Source organism: Pinus tabuliformis, chromosome X (genome assembly GCF_031772625.1).
Source record: "Pinus tabuliformis cultivar Carrire ecotype Pingquan chromosome X, CPIR1, whole genome shotgun sequence".
Lineage (NCBI taxonomy): Eukaryota > Viridiplantae > Streptophyta > Pinopsida > Pinales > Pinaceae > Pinus > Pinus tabuliformis.
Genome location: NC_142308.1, coordinates 20,170,896 through 20,180,817, shown reverse-complemented (window position 1 = coordinate 20,180,817; position 9,922 = coordinate 20,170,896).

Here is a 9,922-nt window from a genome sequence, read left to right as displayed (position 1 = left end):
ATGGAGAGAAAGTTGTTGCTGGAATTTAAGGAAATTGGTTTGTGAACGGAGTTTGTTGAGCTGTCCATTTGGGCCAGGGGGTAAAAGAGGATTGCTATAGAAGCCAGGGAGTCCACATTGCAGGGTCTACAAAGGGAGGGTTTGTTTGCTGCATGGGTGGGAAATTCATTTGATTAAAGGGTGGGTATTGCATTTGGTTAAAGGGCGGGTAATTTGCTTGATTAAAAGAAGGATAATTATTCCAACGATTAAATGGCATACTAGAGTTCGTACCTTGTCCTCGTGGTTGCCATTGCCTCCTTTGTGTCAACAGATAAACTGCTTCAGCTTCTTCCTCAGTTGGTTGTAACGCTGCCTTTATCCCTGGTAAAGAGGGGCATTGTTGAGTTTCATGGTCCTTCTCACAAATGGTGCAGATTGGTACCTTGTCCAGTGGGCATTCCCTCAATGGGTGTTTTTCTCTGCATTTAGGGCAGAAAATGGCCAAGGCAGCTTCTGCCTCTGCCTGCTTCTTTTTAACTTGCAAGATATCAATCTGTGAAGCAAAAGAACTTAACATTTCAGTTTTGAATTCCTCAAGTAGATTACCTATTTCAGCTCTTGTTGCTCCTCCACTGGCTGATTTCTGGACCCTTGAATAAGTACTATCCTTGCTCTTTGATTTATTTGCAGCTCCTTTTGAACACCTCTTGCAGAGGTTAACAATTTCATCATACGATTCTTTAGATATATCCCCTTTACCAAGCATATTTAACATATCTAAACAATCATCCTTTAGCCCTTTCAATAATATTGTTTTAAGAATATCTTTACTTACATTAGGGTGCTCAGATCTCTGCAGATTATACTGGAGTCTTTCCACAAAGTCCTCCAGATTTTCATCCTCCTTCTGAACCATCTTGAATAATTCCTCCCTTTTTTCTCTCGTCCGGCAATAGTCTTGGTATTTGGCCAGAAATTTCTCCTTCATCTGATCCCATGTTGTGATCACATGACCTCCCAAGCTCATAAACCATCTTAGTGCATTTCCTTTTAATGTTGTTGGAAACAACTTTAATTTTTGAGCATTATTAACATAATCATAACTTCTACACAATATATCAAACTCGAAAAGAAACTCATCAGGGTCTTCAGAGGATAAACCATGGAAGTTAGGTAGGGTTGAGAGTGGAATATTCTTCATAGGAGTTGTACCTCTGGGAAGTTCCTCAATAGGGAATTCCAAGGTGGAGAGAGAATTCTCGCCTCTTCCTTCGCCTCTACGTCCTCCACCAAAGATTCCTTCATTGTTTCCATCCATTGGTTGCTTTCCTGTTGCACTTGCCCAGTCTTCAGTGTTTTCTATTGGACTCTCAATGTCCTGAACTGGTTCCTCAACTTCAATATCCTCTATTGGTTCTTCAGTTTCAATATCTTCTATTGGTTCTTCAATTTCCTCCACTGGTTCCTCGGTATGTTCTACTATTTCTACAACCCTTTCAGGTCCCACTACTTCCTCTGTTTGGTAGTCCATTTGGAGAGAGTGATGAGTCTGTGGCCTCCGAGAGCTTAGCCTATGGGATGTCTCAGCGTTTGAAATAATCTCATCGATGAAAGTTTTTCTTCCTCCTCTTCCTTTGCCCTTGCCACCTGTCAGATTAGTTTTCTTGCGTCCTCTCATGCATCCTGCATATCTACAAGAAAACCATCAGTGCTTTTAACATCTATAATTGCCTTCCCCGGCAACGGTGCCAAAATGTTGGTCACTTTAATTGCTTATTGAATTAAACAACAAAGTGCTACATAAATTGTCAACCCGGGGAAGTCTTGTTATTTCAAAGGCGACTGCGTACTATATGTACTCAATTCCAAAAGCAACAAAAATTGTAGTAAAGACTGGTCATACTTTGCCTTAAGCAAATTGAAGTTCCACTCTTGAGTTACAACAAAACAACCTATTGCAGACAACTACCAAAAAATGCTTAAAAGAAAGGAATCTAAAGAATCAATCTGCACAGGAGAGTGCTGGCTATGTTGTAACAGAGAACAGGACCCTATTTCCGGAGCGAGAACCTTTAGCACCTGTTCCTGATTATCAAGCTGCCACCTTGCTCTGTAAATCTAATTGCAACACACATGAATTAACTGTTGATAAAATAAACGCTGCAACAATCAATTGAAAAGGAAAACAGAGTTTCAGCAAAAATATATTCAGTAAACAGTTTTGTTAACAAAGCATGAATAAAAGACACACTTAACACACTGCAGAAGTAAAATGGATGAATCTTGTGATGAAGGTGGGCCCTGTCCTTCCCACAAGATTCCCTAGGAGACAAGAACTAGAAAAAGACGTTTAGAACAAATTTTTTTCATCCATCCTTCAAGCGACCCACCAGACTGCACCAACGCTCCAAGAATGAATCCACCCTTGGGTGGCACCATAGAACCTCCAGTCGATAGTAGCGACAACCCAGTATGCCCACAGGACAACAGACTTTGACAAGCTTCTCTCAGTTTTCTTCTCTCAACCTTAGATGTGAGGAGTAGGAACTGGGCAGGAAACTCCTTCCCCCCTTTTCTTCTTCTTCTCCTTCTTTGCTTCATCGCAGTGCTTTGTTTTGAAGCCGAGAGCTTCTAGCTTCTACATTTACATTTACTTAGATTACAGATGTATTTTCTGCTTTTTTTAAAAGAAACGTTAAAGGGGACTGTTTGGTCCACCTGCTTGGCATGACATAATCATTGTAAACGACAGTCCCGTTGATCTATTATGGTCATTTTTGGACATTAATAAAATTATCTTATTTTATCTTATCTTATGTTGCATGTGGACCATAAAGCCTTCTATTACCCATACACACCTCCCAAAGCCAAAAGAAGGACCGATGTTGGAGTTCTCAAGCCCATGCAAGCAAAATTTATCCCTTTTAGCTAAATTATGAGGATTTTAAAGTGGTAAATTGCAAAATTCCAACTCCAAAATGGTAAAAACGTAAAAGTTGTCCATTTTAAGGTGAACATTGGGCTCTCCAAGCACAACATTAACCTTCTCAAAAAATGTTGGCCATCTTGACCAAGTCGTTGAGCATACAAACACAAAGAAGGGAGCTACCTACTTTTGAGCTTGACATCAAGGGTCAAGGGGCACTGAAATTGGAATGTTCAACACTCTCCATGAGATGTTAATCCATCTCTTGCATTGGAAGGCATCTACAAGTCACTCCATCTCCTCTACAAGCAAGATGTTGGACCAAATCATCAAGTTGTTGCCTCCTTCAAGCAAATCGAGCCTCTCCACCTAACCATTGAAGCATTCCAAGAGAATGATGGGCACCATTTCCAAGGGATCAAGATTTTTAAGGAATCATCAAGTTGTTGCTTCCTTCAAGCAAATCGAGCCTCTACACCTAACTATTGAACCATTCCAAGGGAACAATGGGCACCATTTCCAAGGGATCAAGCATTTTAAGGAATATTTCAGCCTATATCAAGTCAAACATTGGAATATTGGACAACTATTTCAAGCACGAATCAAGGGAACATTGGTCATCATTTTCAAAGAATAATCATTTATCGACTTCTTCCCTAGTTGGATGGATCGATCCACCTATTCGTGTGGATCTATTATTTCTAGATGTGCGTGTGGCATTGAATACCTTAATTTTGTAAATTTTTAGTTCTAGAAGTGGATCAAGTCTAGAATTTCCTTTCTAGATCTAAGGAAATTCCACAAATAATATTATTTTAATGTAAAGGAAGTTCCTTACCTCCTTTATATAAAGGAAGGACTTTGTCATTTGTAATTCGTGGTTGAATAGTGGCAGTGTTCCTCTCCCTATGGTTTAATGAAAATATCTCTTGGTGTCTATTCGTGTTGAGTGTCTAGTATATGATGTATGTTTCAACAAAGAAGGCTATTCCTTTCTTGGTTCCATTTTTAGTATTTTTAAGGGTTTAATTTGTAAGTGACTCAAGTTCACCACAAGGCTTAGTGGGATCAATCCACCGAGGGACAAGATTGTCACGTGGATGGATATGTCAAAGGCACAGGTCCTCATGCCCTTTTTGTTGGTGTGGAGTAAGTGTTGAGCCTCTTTTCTAGGTAGGCCCTCCATGGGGTTCCGTTTGAAAAAGCTTGGTTTGTTGAAAAATCATGAAAAGGCAGAGGGCAAATAAAGAGTGGTGGAAAATCAAAGGCCGAGGTAGCTAGTCAATCAACGATTGCTCCCTCCTACATCTATACACCCAATATGTGGACATCCCTCATTATTGCTATCCTTGTACCCATGACATTTGGCTTGGAGACCCCTGCGACCCCATCCATTTCATTATTGTTCATATGTTGCCTATCACTAGCAGGATGTACTGGGGACTTGTATTTCTCCTTAGGGGCTAGAAACACCTAATAGGGTTGTTTATTAACCACTCCTACCTAGGGAGATAACACTATTACGAAATTAAAGCCCCAAATTTGGAAGGGAACCCCACTAGTAAGTCTCAATGTGCCCTTGACTAACAGGCTTGGTTCACTTAGATGCACTAATGAATTATTGTACATGATGGTGAGGATGCAACATTGGACATTATATGTAATTGGTAGGTGGTTTCATCATGGGTTGGGCAACTTAACTGGGGCCCATGTCCACCAGAGGATCATATTGACACCCCTAGGGGAAGCGTTGAGAGCCATGGGACTCCCATCATGTGCAAAGCATCATTTCATGCCATGGGCACCTTCAACACGCTTAGCAGTTTACTCGTTGCCCCCACACTATTCACTAGATGATGCACCTGGACCAGTGTGCCTCGACTGACCTATCATTATGCGATAACTGATCCAAGGCCCAGAGGAGGTGTGTCTCATCCCTTGAGACATGGGAGGGCAAGCACCATTGTCAAATCCCCCAATATTGGAGTATTATAGGCTATTCCATCATTAGGAGCCCCATGAGACTAGCCTTTGTGCCCCAAACACAAGTTGGGGCCCCACATGAGTACTTACTTGGAGATTGAGGGGTCATCCCCTTGTTAGAGATTTATGGAGCTCTCTCACACATTTTGTCACTAAGAGGACTCAATGTGGCCTTCCAATGGCCCTACATAAGCATGACATCATCATTTCGACTAGCTAATGGTTGGCTATTTCATATTTTGTAAAAGCTACTTGGTCGGCTTGTGACCAAGGCATGTATCTTACTTAATTTTATAATGTTAGGGGGCTTTTAGGTTAATAATTCTACCTACTAGGTCTCATATTAATAGAACTCAACTTCATTTGTATTGGATCATCATCACACTTGGATTCCTTCTTTTGTAAAGAGCTCGCACTTGTTTCTTTGGCTATTGGAGGCTCTATTGGACGCATCTGGATGTATGGAGATGATTCACGCTTCCTTCTTTGGAGTTATTTCTTGGATTTATGGATGGATATATTACATGTCATTTTGTAAGTGCCTCATGTTGATGGGATTTTTCTCTTGAATTCATATAATATATGGAATTACTACTCTAGAATATGCTAAATTGTGCCCTAGTTGTTGAAAATTACTTTTGAAAAGCTTTCTAGTAGAGTATTGCATATGTTATCCAATGTGTGGCATGTGATGAATGTTCCTAGTGGATGAATCCCTTTGAATTCTCCATGAAACTCCATTGTCTCTTGAAGTAGGTAAACGTTGAAATCGGTACTGTTATTGCTCAAACTAGCACGGGTCCTAGGAGGGGATCCTATAGAGAAACTACTAGGTCAAGGGGCAACAATGGAGCGATAGCCCAATGTCACCTTGGCTAAAGCTCCCTTCTCTTTATGGATTTTCAGCGATGGGAGGAGTCACGGTATGACAAGAATCACAAGAATAGATGGATCAATGATAAGATATGGGGTGATTCCTAAAGCCTATTCACAAGAGAGACTCAATTAAATAGCTTGCTTGAGAGGCAAGGTGATAAGCTTTGTAGCAAGGGCCAAGAGGATGCTTGAGCCTAGGTTTAGAGGATATGCCTTGACAAGGGGCTTCCTAGACTTAAGGATCCTTATGGAGAAATGGGTTCTATGTAATCCTTGTGGAATTTGAGTTATAGAGTTGCGGGATCACAAAGAACCCAAGTGGACCCAGACTAGGTCAAGGGTATGGAATTGATTGACCAAAGAGGGGCTTAACCTAATTAGGGAAGATAATAGGATCAAAGGAATAATTTTTTTTTGAAATGCAAATGTAATGATCCTAATGAGGACACTAACCCAAAGTGACCTAGGGAGGAGAACGGTCCCTGAGCTATGGCTTGCACTGATTCGGGATCCCACCTTCAGATTGACCTCAAATATGGAGGGTTCCTTGAGAAGACCCCAACGCAGTCGTGGACCAGTTTTGAAGGATTTTGGATGGGTAGAAAAGATTTTGCTTGATGCCCTAGGTGACCCTCTAGGGTTAGGCCTAGAATTTGGAAAAGTGAAGAAAAAGAGCAAAACCTGACCACTAAAGGGATATGAGGATCAGTTCCTTATTGCTTGGGCTTAATGGAGTCAAGATACACATAGATTGAGAATTTTCATAAGCTAAGGAGCCCTAATTAACCTGTGCTAGCATATTCAATAGCAACAACTAGGTAATCAAAGATTTACACTTCAAAATGGCCAAAGAGATAATGTTTCGAGGCTTAAAACCTATAAGGTGCCTCTAGGAACATTCACCCACTCTCTTCAAGTACAACACTTGCATTAAATCACTTATTCAAGGTTCCCAGAAGAATTTCACATTTACTTTAACCCATACAAGAATAATGATAACCATAACATGCAATAAACGAGTAAAATAACAATAATAACATCAAAATTCGACTTACATGAGAGAGAGTATATCAATTTATCAACTTTGCATGAGAATGAAACTCCAAAGACAATAACGAAAATCCAAACATCACAGTGCATCAAGAATACATCAAAAAGTTTACCTAGCAAAAAGTGCAAAAATCTCTCAAGAGATACTAATCCAATCCAAGTGATGATGAGAGAAATGAATCATCCTCTCATTTATTTATACAATCAAATAAGGGAATCAAATATCCTAATTTGTCTTATTTAACCCATAATAAAATAATGTGCAATAATAACATTCCTTGGTGACAATCTCACCAAGATAGCTCTATAACATAAAAAGAAGCTTCTCAAGAGGGTAGAATGATCAACATAATGAGCCCTTGGGCCTCTGAGAAGGCCTAATGAAGTCCAAGGTGTGCCATGATGAGATAACGGACTCCAAACATAGTGGACAAGGGGTTGGCCGCTTATTTTCCAAGCAAGAACTTGTGGTGCTCCCAAGTGGGTGTAGGGGCACAAGGACATCGTCATGGGTCTCCAAGTGGATCGAAAATGCCTGTAGACCATATGTAAGGGCTAAGATGACGATATAAGCCCTCCCTCTGCAGCGGGAGACATCCTCTGGACCCTAAAACATCTGCCAAGTATATGGTGCAAATATGGAGCCGACTAGGCATAGTGAACTAGGTGCATCATCCTCATCCAAAAGGTGGAACACAAGCAATCAATGATTAGTGTTGGGGATCCATGAAGTAATCTTTGCTATGGTGGAGGCCCATGGCTCTCAACGCTCACCCTACAAGTGCCCATGTGGCCCTCTGGAGGGCTAGGACCTCGTATAGGGAGACCAAGCCCCAAATGAAAACCCACCTACAATCCTGCATAAGATCCAATGCATCCCCTTGCCCTCCAATACAACAAATCATTAGAATAATCAAGTAAAAGAGTTTACAAATCATGGAATCAATGAGGCACTTCATGGTGGCATGCCCTTCCATAGTGGGCTCTGGCATGTACAAGTGTCTCCAAGCTCAATAAGGGGGTTAGCCAAGGACCCTATTAGGTGGTTTCAGCCTTTAAAGGGGTGACATGTCCATGGTACATCCATCAAGTGGAAGGTGGCAAGTGACATAATAATGGAACAAAGTGGGGGTCAAGGGAATGATCCAGGCCACATGTGATGGGACAAAGGGTAGCTATAATGAGGGAAGCCCACACTTGGGTATATGAGTGTAGGAGGGAGAAATCGTGGTACATAAGTTGCCTCGTGCTTTGTTTTTCACCCTCCTTCACATGCCTTTTCCTTTTATTGATTTTTCTTCGTAACTGCTTAGGGCTCCAGGGGATGAGAGCATGATGCATGGTATATAGCAGTAGGTACCCCCTTTTAAGGTGGGGCATTTCATTTCCCACCAGGGGTTGGGACAATCATGGGTTCCTTAATGTGGAGGGGGCTCATCTAGGGCCCATACGAACCAAGGTGATGGCCATATATGAGGGGTAGAGCTTATGTTTGGCTTTTTCCCACGTGCTAAATTTGTATGTCTTGACCATCTTTTGCATTTTGTGGTACATTTTCCTGTTGAGAGTGGCCAAATTATGCTTTTTCTTTTCTTTTTAGCTGCATCGTTCCAGGCCTGACCCAAGGTGTGGGCAAGGGGAAGGGGAGGCTAACCCTATGTGGACCCAGTAGGCACATGTGGACCCGGATGGGATAAATGATGAATGGGGTCAAAATGAGCGAAAAGGGGCGATGTACATGGTGTCGGGAAGTGGTACCATGTAGCCAAAATCGATTTTTTTTATGTAGCGCCAACCTTAAAGCTAGTGGTCAGTAAAGGAGATTGCATAGGACTAGGATACAATGCTAAACACAAAATCAGGTATAAGAGACAAGAGCATAGACCTAGCCCACTCTTTACGCTGAATTCCCCCACCAATCCATGCCCAAAAGTGTCCATGAAAAGTAAACAAAATTACTCAACTAAACTAATGAAAAGTCATACCTTTGGGATTGGGAGGCCCACTTTCAAACATACATTCATAACAGATGGGCGAGGGACCACATTGGCTAGCTCAGGTGGCGAGAAAATGTCATGTCGAGCTATCTAGTGGCTGCAAGGGGTTGTTGGTTGCCGACTGAGGACCATCTAGGAGAAAAATTCTCTCCTATATACACTACCCATTGGTGGTGGGTAACAAGTACCTAGGGCCTCAATTTTTTGCCTCCTTAGGGACATTTTATCTCATCTTAAACATGGTAAGACTACATATGCCCAAAGGACAAGGCACTAGTCCAAGCCTTTGGTGATCAAACTTCTTCTTTCTCCATAATTTTTCCTCTTAAAATTTGGTCCTTTTAAGTCTAGGTTGAAAATCTAGGGCTTGCAGTCAAATTTTAGGGAGGAGTTTTTTTTAGAGTTTGAGAGCCTAATTATCAAGATTAGGGCCTAGGCTACCTATGCTCCAAGTTTGGTGGGCATCCACTCGAGCTTCATCTGTAAAGTCTCTTGCCCTAGGCATTGCTCCAAGAGGGAAACTCTAGGTTCTTCTCTCTCAACTTGAGGACTTCCTTGAAGGTTGTATGAGCTTAGTACTTGTTGAGGTAAATCATAGGAAGGCTTTTCTCTTGGGCCTTGACCTTGTGAATACCTATTACCATCGAAAAAACTCAAACCCCTAGGTCTTGTGCCTTCTTTTTGATGACTTTTCTTAGAGAGCGATTTGCTTCTTTGAAGCCTTCAACCTATATTGAGCCTCTCTTTCAAATGAGGTCTAGCTTGATCACTTCGTACTCTATACCTAGCATATCTATTTTAGGTTATCAAAATCTTATCGGGACTCCTCCCTTGGTGAAAGTTGGCAAAGAGCAGAGAATAGTGGCTGTGGTGACAGTGGGCCATTGTTCTATTATTGCCACTTAGTCTAGCCCTTTGTCCTATAGGCTTTCCCTCCTTAAGGTTTGCTCGATTGTGTGGTAACAACACCTAAAGCAGATTCCCAGTTGACCTGGACTAGATGAATCGAGTGGAATTTGTGGCAAACCAAGCCTTCTCGCAAGTAATGTTTGGGAGGCCATGGTTATCCTAGAGGAACATGGTGCCAATCTATTGGGGATTTATGGAA